Source organism: Nicotiana tomentosiformis, chromosome 1 (assembly GCF_000390325.3).
Source record: "Nicotiana tomentosiformis chromosome 1, ASM39032v3, whole genome shotgun sequence".
NCBI classification, from domain to species: domain Eukaryota; kingdom Viridiplantae; phylum Streptophyta; class Magnoliopsida; order Solanales; family Solanaceae; genus Nicotiana; species Nicotiana tomentosiformis.
The window spans coordinates 150,827,924-150,839,157 of NC_090812.1; the positions used below are offsets into that span (position 1 = coordinate 150,827,924).

At 34.9% G+C, this 11,234-nt stretch overlaps 2 long non-coding RNA genes across 2 annotated transcripts; one reads left to right on the forward strand and one right to left on the reverse strand.

The window, feature by feature from the left end:
- The first annotated feature begins 1,464 nt into the window (after positions 1 to 1,464).
- On the forward strand, positions 1,465 to 8,901 carry LOC108948104 (uncharacterized). Its single transcript, XR_001972754.3, has 2 exons — positions 1,465 to 2,002; positions 6,757 to 8,901. It is a non-coding gene; the product is annotated as an uncharacterized lncRNA (long non-coding RNA).
- LOC138903841 (uncharacterized) lies at positions 7,048 to 8,129 on the reverse strand. The gene is made up of 3 exons (XR_011413183.1): positions 8,085 to 8,129; positions 7,588 to 7,786; positions 7,048 to 7,148 (listed from the first exon to the last, which is right to left on the reverse strand). It is a non-coding gene; the product is annotated as an uncharacterized lncRNA (long non-coding RNA).
- Positions 8,902 to 11,234: the final 2,333 nt, after the last annotated feature.

The following is an 11,234-nucleotide window of genomic DNA, read 5'->3' on the forward strand; positions in this document are numbered from 1 at the left end:
AGAAGCAAAATCAGAAGTAGAAAATTAATTTACTCGATAAAAATATAATTACATTAAACTTATATTTTTAAATTATCCTCATTAATTTAACATTTTTATTTTCTTTTTCTCTTTTTACCGTATATTTCTTCTCTTTTTTATTCTACCATATATTTATTCTATTTCTCTTATTTCTCTTTGGAATATTCTCTTTACTATAAATAGATCTCTTCTTTTATATAGTGATTTATAAGAGTAGATTTTTAAGTATTGAGTGATATATTTTGATATATTTAGATCATCATGTAAAGAATAAGTAATACTAGATACCCCAATATTATCGCTTTGGAATAATTATATTTTATATTGATTAAAATCTTTAGATTATAATTTTATTATAATAAATATTTAAATTTATTTATCTCATTTAAATAATACTAAACTGAATATTGATAATTTTTTTCGTAATTTGATACTCAAAAGTACTTTTTTTAAAGATTGGCCAAATACAATTTGGTTGCGAAAAGCACTACTTAATGAGTTGATGAAGCACAAACTGCTACTTTCACCACTAGAAAATGTCAGATTTCCGACTCAAAATTGTAGTCGGAAATTTCCGACCGTTTCGGTTGGAAAATATAAAAAAAAATAATGTTAAATATTTTCTTATAATATTTCGACCATATTCCGACAAAGTTAGTCGCAAGGTTTTGGTGAAAAAACCCGGGAAGCTTATTTGTGACCAATTCAGTTAGTGCTTTAAAGTCAAAGTTATTGCCTTTGACTACTTTTCAATTTTTGGCAGAAACAGTCAAAAAATTTAAATTATATTAATTTTTTTTAAATTACCGACCGATTTGGTCGGAAAACTTTTTAATTTTAAAATAATAATTTATCAAAATATTGCCAACCAAATTGGTCGGAAAAATGCGCTTTTTGAAATTTAATTTGTTTCGGACCGAAAATATTAATTATATCCCATCCCGGACACCCCCCCCCCCCCCCCTTTTCTCTCTCTCTTTTCTTTCTCTTCTCTCACTCCCTTCGCCTAGCTGTTCATCCTTGTCACTGTAGGCATGTAATTTTTGACCCGCGCAGCATTTAAAAGTAATATTTTAAAAATATTTACTTATTTTTTATTTTTATAGAATTTCAGTCAACTTTTAGTTTTAATTTTAAAACATAAATTTAAAAACACAAAAATAGTTTTATAACGTTTTTAGCTTATTAGAATTTTATAATATTTATAACATTTTAAAAAAAATACCAAAAATATTTTTATTTTAATATATAGTTCACTTTAATAATGTATTCTTATTAACTAAGATTAATTAGTATATTTTGGTTTTATTTTTATTTTTATTTTTGTTCAATGAGAAAGAATTGAATTTGAATTAATTGGGAGCTCATTTTTGAATTTTGGTGGCCTAGCAAGACAAAAACTCATTCTTCCCAATCCCTTTTAGCCTAAACCCTTTTCTAACCCATCAAACCCCTTTCTTAATCATAACCATTAATCTAGTTTCATCCAATGGCCTATTCTCCAATCCCTTTCATATAAAAGCTTAATCTTCCCCTAAACCCTATGGGGATCTCCTAAATTCCTACACCCCTAAGACAAAGACAAAGACACACACACTCAAAAATGCAAAAAAAAAAAAAAAATTCAGACTGAAACGGAAACAGAGGCGAGAAAATGAGAGGATCTTCTTCTTCAGTTCTTTCCTCTCAAATCCTCCTCCATTTTTCTGCCATAGAGAGCCCCTCAACTTTAGCGAAAAGAGCTTTATTTTCAGTCCAAAAATCAGCTGGTAAACATCACAAAATCCATCGTCGAACAAGGTCCGTTTGAACTTTAGTCGAGTCCCCGTCGCCGACGTCGAGGTTCAAATTCTTGGTCCGTGTTCACGTTGCTGTTTTGGTTTGGGGAGGGTTAAGTTCGGTCATTTACAGTCTTGTTTTTGCTGTACTGAAAGCTGTTCATTATCAATACAGTCAAAAGGACCATTACACCTCTTTTAAGGTCCGTTCTAACCCCTTCTCAGTTGCTTCAGTACTTGTGTACATTTTCAATGTTGAATCTTGAAATACCCTGTTTGCTTGTTTTGTTTTACTGCTTATTTGTTTTATTTTAGATAATTTAGTAATGTTTGTCTCTTCGTTTAATTTTGTTCTTTTCTTTGTTAATTTGGCTCTTCGTCATGCCTTGTTCCTTTGAATATCCCGAATAGTGGATGCAGGTTAAGTAATCAGAATAGCTAAGAGTTATAGTGAATTAATTTGTGCCATCAAAATTAAGAAGAGTAATAGATCGTGGGGTCTGTGGGTAAAAATGAAAGTAAATTGGGCCAAAATGATATTTGGGTTCAGTGACAATTTCAATTGGATTTTTGTTTGGTATGTGACGTTTTGAGTTGCATATGGTTTAGATCTTTCTTATTGATAGGATTTTTTAAAAACCGCTAGTAGCATTGTGCGCGATTAATAAATCATCGTGATCATGGGTACGGTACCCGTAGCATGATCATGATACGTAAATACCAACTCAAGTGCTCGTTTCACGCGACTTGATCATAACTTCAACTAATAATAATAATAATAATACATGTTGTAAATCGCGAGTGCGTTTCACGTGACGCGATTCGCAATGTGTACAAAAACAATAAGTGCGCGACATCGCGACTTATTTAATTAATTTTTAAAAATGCACAATAGGTTTCAAATATGTAATAAATCAAATAATGCCAATTATTAATAGTTGAGCGACCGTGCTAAAACCACGGAACTCGGGAGTGCCTCACACCTTCTCCCGGGTTTACAGAATTTCTTACCCGGTCTTCTGTGTTCGCGGACCATAAATAAGAGTCAATTTTTTCGATTTGGGATTTAAAATAAACCAGTGACTTGGGACACCATAAATTATCCCAAGTGGTGACTCTGATTGAATAAATAATCCTATTTTGAATAATGTCACTTAAATTGGAAAAACTCCCTATTCCCCTATCCCCTCGGAAAAAAGGAGGTGTGACAGCTCTGGCGACTCTACTGGAGAAAAGAATCCAGAATCTCTGGTTCAGGGTTCAGAATTCGAGCTTAGAATGACTGTTATAATTGGCTTCTGTTTATTATCTGATTTTTACGTGTTTGAGCCTAATGTGCTAAATGCCATTTTTTACCGCTTTGATATTGTTTGAACTGTATATAAAACTGTTGCGAAACCTTTCTTCTCTCTGAGTCTTCTAAATCTTCTGGGAAGTGCACGCTGACGTGACTTCTTTTCTGTTAGTGTCATACCCTAATTTAGAATGAGGATCAGATCAGTTACAAAGCCAGATGGCCTTTTGGTTACCGGTACGTTGCCCCTCCCTCCCCTCGGCTCGAGTTGTCCGCTCGGGTAAGTCAGGTCTAGAACAATACACCCATGATTTAAACTTAGAATGACATAACCTCATGCTGGATCCCTAGTAGGTACATTTGTTTGTATCACGTGCATTTGACTTTGGAGACTCAACACTGGGTTGGGTCCGTCTAGGACAGGTGTACCCAAATTAAAAGACCATCCTGATGCATTTTACGTGCTACATGTGCATTTATTTGTTTCGGCTTGCATGTTGACCGACTGCTAGAATAAGGAAAGAAAATCAAGAAAAACCAAGAGTGAGGAGAGAGAAATTTACCCGATTCTAAAAAATCCAGGTATTTGAAAAATCCTGAAACTTTGCCAAAATTTTGGAAAAAAAAAAAAAAAGAAAAGTCATTTCAAAATGAGCCAATGTTTTCAAAAGTCATATTTTCCTGTTGTGTCAAAACCGACCGAACTACGCGGGTCTGATTCTCACCGGATGTGAGATATGTAGGCAAACCTCATCGGTTCCAGCCCACAATTTTTAAAAAATCCAAAAATATTTCCCTTTACTTCCTTCTTTAGAAAAGTTTTTCTTTGAGACCCCAATTTTTTTAAAACAAATCCAAAACAAACAAATCAAAAAAATTATTTAAAAAAACAAAAGTCGAAATTCAAAAAAAAATTATTTTTTTCTTCTTTAGAAGTCTTTCTTTTCAAAAATTATTAAAATCAAAACAAACAAATCAAATTTCAAAAATATTTTCTTCTTCTTTATAAGTCTATCTTTCAGAAGAAAAAAAAAATCAATCAAAATCCAAAAAAAGAGTTAATTTATTTTCTTTATTCTTAATCTTTCCGAACTATGCAAGATATGATTCATGTTCCCACATGATACGTAGGCAACCACATCAGGTTCGATCGAATGATTTTGAAAAAAAAAAAGAATGACAAAAGAAAAAAAAAGTGTTCATTCTAACATGTTTGTTGTTTTGAAATAAAACCTGGTTAAAAGTGGTCGGTTTGTTGCTTTGCAATTGCGAGTCCAGGATCCCTCAAAAATAAAAGCATCATCTCAATCAATAGAACAAGCACCACTGTTGTTGATCCAAGGTCATGAAAAGACAAATAGGCAAGTTGGCGGTAAAAAATTAAAAATGGAGGCAAATGTGGGGTTGACTTTACCAGATTTGAGCGATAGGACATGCCCTGCTCGGGATGATTTGATGATAGGGAGATATGAGAATTCTTTCAAGTCCTTTGGTAAATCAGTTTCTTTGAAAATTCTCATGCCGTCAGTACTGAAATCTGACAGCTAATATGGGAACGGTTCGGTCAAAAAGTTAAAATTTGAGTGCTGAATCAGAAGGAATAAAAGGATTGAATGTCGTAGTAGTGTTGATGTGCAAATTTGTGGCTAAGATGTCGCTTAGCAACTGGAAAGTCACTCCTCTTATAGCTAGGGAGGAGTCTTGGTAGTTTATTTTGTCATCTTTTCTGTTATCTAGGTTATCCAGGGTTGTAACCCAGATTTCAGTTTGTTTGTCTTGTCGTCAAATCCTTCCATCCGTTATTCAATGAAAAACAATTTGTCCTTTTGTGTCATTATATGCTTAGTTCTATCGCCGCTAGTTCTAGTGACATGACATGCATGTAAAATTTTTGGCCAGATCTTAGAAAAATGATTTAGTCTTGAATTGGATAAGTGAGAAAGAGACACTTTTGAAGATAAACATTTGGAAAATAAGCATGAGCCAAGTTTACATGGAACCAAATCAGTCATGCTCATGGAAGTTAATGATCTTTACCTTCAAATCATTGTGAAGATCGGGTTTGAGGAAGAAGTAATTGAAGATTTGTGGAAAGTTTGACCTTAATGGATTGAAAGTGCCTTTCGACCACGACACACCGAGAAGACAAACATGTTCATCAATGCGATGATCGCATGAATGGATACTATGTTTGGTGTTCTCGAGGCTAGGAGGCCCTTTTCTGCTATCCAAATATTTTATACCCTTCACTACCCCTTTTGAGCCTGTGTTATTTTCTTTGACCACCCTCTTTTGGAATCAAGTTTAGAGTTAAAATTTCAAAAAAAGAAAGAGAGATGAAAAAAAAATGAAAAAAAAACTGTTTAGTTCAGATGTTTGAACTACGTTATACTTGATTCCTTTTAAAAAAAGGATACGTAGGCAGCCTTACACGGTTCGGTCCAACCAAATTAGAATTCAAAAAAAAATCCAAAAATTCCCAGTATCAGACACTGGGACAAAGATTTTATTCCACTTTTGAAAGAGTCGTTTCCAATAGTTGTAAGTCTACAACCCCTCACTTTGAGTGTACTTTGAGCCTTATGTTGTCCTTTCTTTCCAACCCTATCCAAAAACCTTCCGAATAAATACCTCCCGATATGTCTTCAAGAATGCCAAGAGAAGCATGCAATGAGCAACGGTTGTCACGTAACATAGAACACTGTCAGTTGCTCACACTAGAAAGCAAAAGAAAAAGAAAAATAAAGAAGAAGAAATAAGAGTCTTACTAGTGAAAACCCTCACGGGCACTGTAAGACGACGTTAAGCAGAGATGAATAAATGAGAGAGATTTATTGGTGAAAACCCCTCGGGGCACCATTAGTCAATAGTGAGTCGTGAAACTGATGCAAAGGATTGGCACGAACAAGCCCGACTTCAAAGTCATAAGAATGGTAAAAGGGAAGATTTGATCAGTATGATAGATTAGACCGTTAAGTCCAAAATGCATGTCATGATCATTAAGGCTAGTTACCGCAAAATAAAATAAAAATAAAAAAGAAAAAAAAACTCTTCCTTCTGTCCTTCCGACAGAGGCATTTCTTGTTAATACTTGTTTCTTTGCATCATTGTGTCCTTCACTCTGAGAAGGTCCTTGTCAAAACAAGCAAGAAAAGATTTCAAAATCTACTACCAGCATTTCAGTTGCACAAAGTAAATTTGGCCAGCACACTCAGTTTTTACAGTCAACATGCATTGAGGATTCATGCAAAGGCTCCCCTCTCCCCCCAAAAAGACTCTTGTCAGCCTATTCGGGTAAAGCAAGCAAAGATAACCTCAAGGTTAATCAGAGATTCTCTATAGTACCGAACAATGACTATAAAGCGTGCACATCGTGCAAAAGGCTCTTACCAGTTGTGATTCTCTCTGATAGACAAATTACTCCAAAAGCAAAGCCATTCAAGATATCAGAAAAGGTTATCCAAGAAAAGAAATCTCTTTTTTGAGATGACCGAGCCACAAATACAAATGGTACTGGGTGTAAAACAATCAGGGTTGATGCAGAGCAAAAAGTCTCTTGAAACTGATTCAAGCTGATTGAGCAAAAGCCAAGTTGCCCAAGACTCAAGACCACAAACCGACCACCACTTTTAAAACTAACAGAATTTTCTTTGTTTGAAACAGGAACAAAGAAGTGCAAGGAAGTTGGTTCAAAAAAAAAAAAAGAAGAAAAGAAAGAAAAAGAAAAAAAGAAGAGAAGAGCCGACAAAGGGAAGTTTCTCAAATCTTTGCCTTTATCTGTCTTGCTAGTGTGCATAAAATGTTGCCATTGCTCTTCACATTTTTCCTCCTAGGATAAAAAGTTCTATTCTGGTGGATTTTCTCCCAATAAAAATCTTAGTCTGGTAATTGTTCTCCTAAGATAGAAAACCTAGTCTGATGAATTTTCTCCTAGGATAGAAATCTTAGTCTGATGAATCTTTCTCCTAAGATAACAAAAAAAGGACCTAGTCTAATAAATTTTCTCCTAGGATCGAAATCTTAGTCTGATGAATTTTTCTCCTAATATAGAAGACCTAGTCTGATGAACTTTCTCCTAGGATAACAATCTTAGTCTGATGAATCTTTCTCCTAAGATACCAAAAAAAAAAAGAGACCTAGTCTGATAAACTTTCTCCTATGATCAAAATCTTAGTCTGATGAATCTTTCTCCTAAGATAGAAAACCAAGTCTGATGAATTTTCTCCTAGGATAAACGTCTTAGTCTGATGAATCTTTCTCCTAAGATAATAAAAAAAAGACCTAGTCTGATGAACTTTCTCCTAGGATAAAAATCTTAGTCTGATGAATTTTCTCTTAGGATAAAAATCTTAGTCTGATGAATCTTTCTCCTGGGATAGAAATCTTAGTCTGCTGAATCTTTCTCCTAAGATAACAAAAAAAGGACCTAGCCGATGAATTTTCTCCTAGGATACAAAGTCTTAGTCTGATGAATCTTTCTCCTAAGATTAAAACATAGTCTAGTGAATTTTCTCCTAGGATAATAATTTAAAAAAAAGGGAAGTCTGGATTTTTTAAAAAAAAGTCCATTTTTAGTTTTCTTAAGTTATCAATCTTTAGTTTTCTTGAAATCAGGGGTCCCGCTTGGAGAATAGGATCAGTTTTTAGTTTAGTCAAGCTTAGTTTATAGTTTTCCGCAAGCTCAATCTCAAATCTAGGAGACGCACTTCCTAGTTTGGGTTTTTCAGATTTTTATTTTTTTAGGAGACGCACTTCCTAATTTTAGGTTAAAGTTTTCACCCCTAGGAGACGCACTTCCTAGTCTAGGTCTTTGAGGATAAACTTTTAGGAGACGCACTTCCTAAATTGAGATTTCACCCCTAGGAGACGCACTTCCTAATTTGGTTCATTCAAGTTTCACCCCTAGGAGATGCACTTCCTAGTCTGGATCATTCAGGTTTTTTTTGTTAGCAGACGTATTTGCTAGTCGAAATTTTCTTGGTTTTACTCACAGGAGACGCACATCCTAGTCAAGTCTTCAATTTTACTCTCATCATTTATAGTTCTGCTAATAACTCACAAATCTTCCTAGTGTAAACTGGGGCAGAAAAAGTTTTTTTGTTGTTTCCGTTTTGCTGTAGTAGCAGGCGCTCACCTGGAGAATGAGGGAATTTATTGTAAGTATTAAGTCAGTGGCAGATGCCCACCTAGAGAATGAGGGAATTTATTTCAATTTTCAAGTCATTGGCAGGTGCCACCTGAAGAACGAGGGAAGTCATTTCAGAATTCATTTCAAGTTAGAAGTAGCAGAATCTCGCCTCAAGAATGCAAGTCGGCAGTTCGAGATGACCAAAAGAAGAAGTCTCAATCCAGAATAAAAGAAAAGAAAAAAAAGAAGTGAATCCAAAATGCAGAAGCAGATGAAAGATGTGAACAACCCAAGACATTGCTGAAGTCACGAGCACTGCATGTCCGGTCTTGATCCGAAGAAGCTGTAGAAGAATGAATCAGCACCTGCAACTAGCAAGCATCAAGGTTCAAATCAAAAGTCTGCATGAAGAACCATTCAAGACTCAAGATCAAACTTCAGAAGACTTATAGATAGGAATCTTGTAACTCATAGCTGATAGGCTTGTTTAGTTCTTTTAGATTTTGATTTAGATGTAATAACAGGACCGCGGACCGGAACCTCGACGGAACGGTATATCACTCGACTCTCTCATCCTCTTCACATGCTCCACCACTTCATTCACTTTTGTACTACACGTGGTCTGATTCCTTTATAGCCAAGGATATATAGGCAGCTCAGATACCAGGGCTCGGTCACAATCTTTCGTCCATCTTTGTTTCGGCTTGAATCAACGTCGGATAATAAATCAATTACGTTGCTTATTCTTCTTTGCTCCGAAAACTCTTCGTGTTTCCAAGCAAAGAGCGGCACATATAAGCACGTAATTTTTGACCCGCGCAGTATTTAAAAGTAGTATTTTAAAAATATTTACTTATTTTTTATTTTTATAGGATTTCAGTCAACTTTTAGTTTTAATTTTAAAACATAAGTTTAAAAACACAAAATAGTTGTATAACGTTTTTTTAGCTTATTAGTATTTTATAATATTTATAATATTTAAAATAAAATGCCAAAAATATTTTCATATTAATATATAGTTCACTTTAATAATGTATTCTTATTAACTAAGATTAATTAGTATATTTTGGTTTTATTTTTATTTTTATTTTTGTTCAATGAGAAAGAATTGAATTTGGGCCAATTGGGAGCTCATTTTCGGATTTTGGTGGCCCAGCAAGACAAAGACCCATTCTTCCCAATCTCTTTTAGCCCAAACCTTTTTCTCACCCATCAAACCCCTCCCTTAATCATAGTCATTGATCTACTTTCATCCAATGGTCTATTCTCTAATCCCTTTCATATAAAAGCTTAATCTTCCCACAAACCCTAGGGGCACCTTTTAATCTCCTAAATTCCTACACCCCTAAAAAAGGGCAGCAGGTCAGCAGGTAAGCTTTTATTTTTCACTTTTAGTATTTATGATTTACGGTTGGTGAGGCAAAGTGTTGCTATTTATAAACATTGGCCATGTGTGGCATGCATAGTATGTTTTCTAGCTACGTACAGGTTGGTTTTAACCTAGTGTACGAAGGATACTCTGGCAAAAGTTTCCAAAGTCTCTAAGAGTAAACATTCGAGGACGAATGTTTCCAAGGGGGGAATGATGTTACACCCTATATTTTCGTACATAAAAATGCATCGTAAGCAAACTAATGTAGGACCAAAAATGAGATAATATTTAAAAGTATATAAATTAATTTAATCATGTTACCTCTGAGGTTACAAATATTGAAGATCATGAACAACAAGTACAAAGAGGGTTGGACGGTTCAGAAGCTAAAGCAATTGAAGAAAATAATATTTCGTCGAAAGTCGACAAGTTGGGAATGTTATAACATATACCTTTGGGGTGAGACTAGGGTGCTTAACATGATAAGGAGATTATGTTATGATTTATATTAGTCGTATGACATCCGTGTGTTATGTTTTGAAGTCAAGAGAGTTGTGGAACAAAAGTCGATGAAAGTCATCACAAGTTACATTCATAAGTTTTACTGAAACTTTGGGTCAAATGTAACTACAATTTTCTCCCAATATACTTAGAGTTATGGGGTGTTCCACCCATCAAATTAAAGATCTATGAGTCTATTTTCCAACGCATTAAACCGTTTGTCAATACGACATTGGAGTAGAAAGATATGGGCATTTGTGCGATACTGCGCAAGCTGCTAGGTGACAAGTAGGTGTGTCACCTACTTGCTTAAATGAGAGCCCAAAAAATTGGGCCATTTCGGGTCGTCCAAAGAGGCCTTTTAAGGGCCTATTTTCTTCATATATTAGACTTAAAATAGAGCATAATAACCAGACATAAGCTCTGCAAAGAATCCTCCCAAAAATTTCCCACAAACCCTAATTGATTTTCTCTCCCTTTCAAGTTCTAATTGGAGGTAAAACCTAGAGTTTGAAGAACCAAGATAAGAGCTGAGTTATCCAACAAATAAGGTGAGTTTACTGCTCTCTTTCATCCAATTTTTCTTCTGTAAATTCATGGTAAGTCGTTCTATATTTGTAAGAACTCACGGGACGGTGATCGGAAGCCGTGAGTTCGAGTTATTCACTTGTAGCGGACTGTTTTGTGGACTGTTTTGTGTTGCTGTTGGGCTGCATGTTTTACTACTATTTTGTGGAGTTTTGGAGGAGGAAGGGGGTTTATAAACACCATATAAATGTAGGGTGGTTGGCTGGTCGTTCGTCATAACATTTTCGGGTCGTTTGACACTACTACGGTGGTCGTTTTGTGTACGAAGAGATTGTGGTGTGTTGGGCTGTTTTGTAGTATTTGATGGTGTATATAGGGCTGGAAAATGATGTATATATGTTGTTATTGTTCTGTTCTTGTATTGTTGGTGTTATCTTGAATTTGGAGGAAGTAAGGATTATAGGGGAGATGCTGCCCGTTTTAATACAAAATAAGTTTGTCGTTCGTTGTGCGATAGTTGTACCTTTCGTAACTTAACGATAGTATTATTATCATTCTTGTAGATTAAGGTGCAAAGAGGTGAGTTCAACTTGGTGATTGAAAAGATTGTGA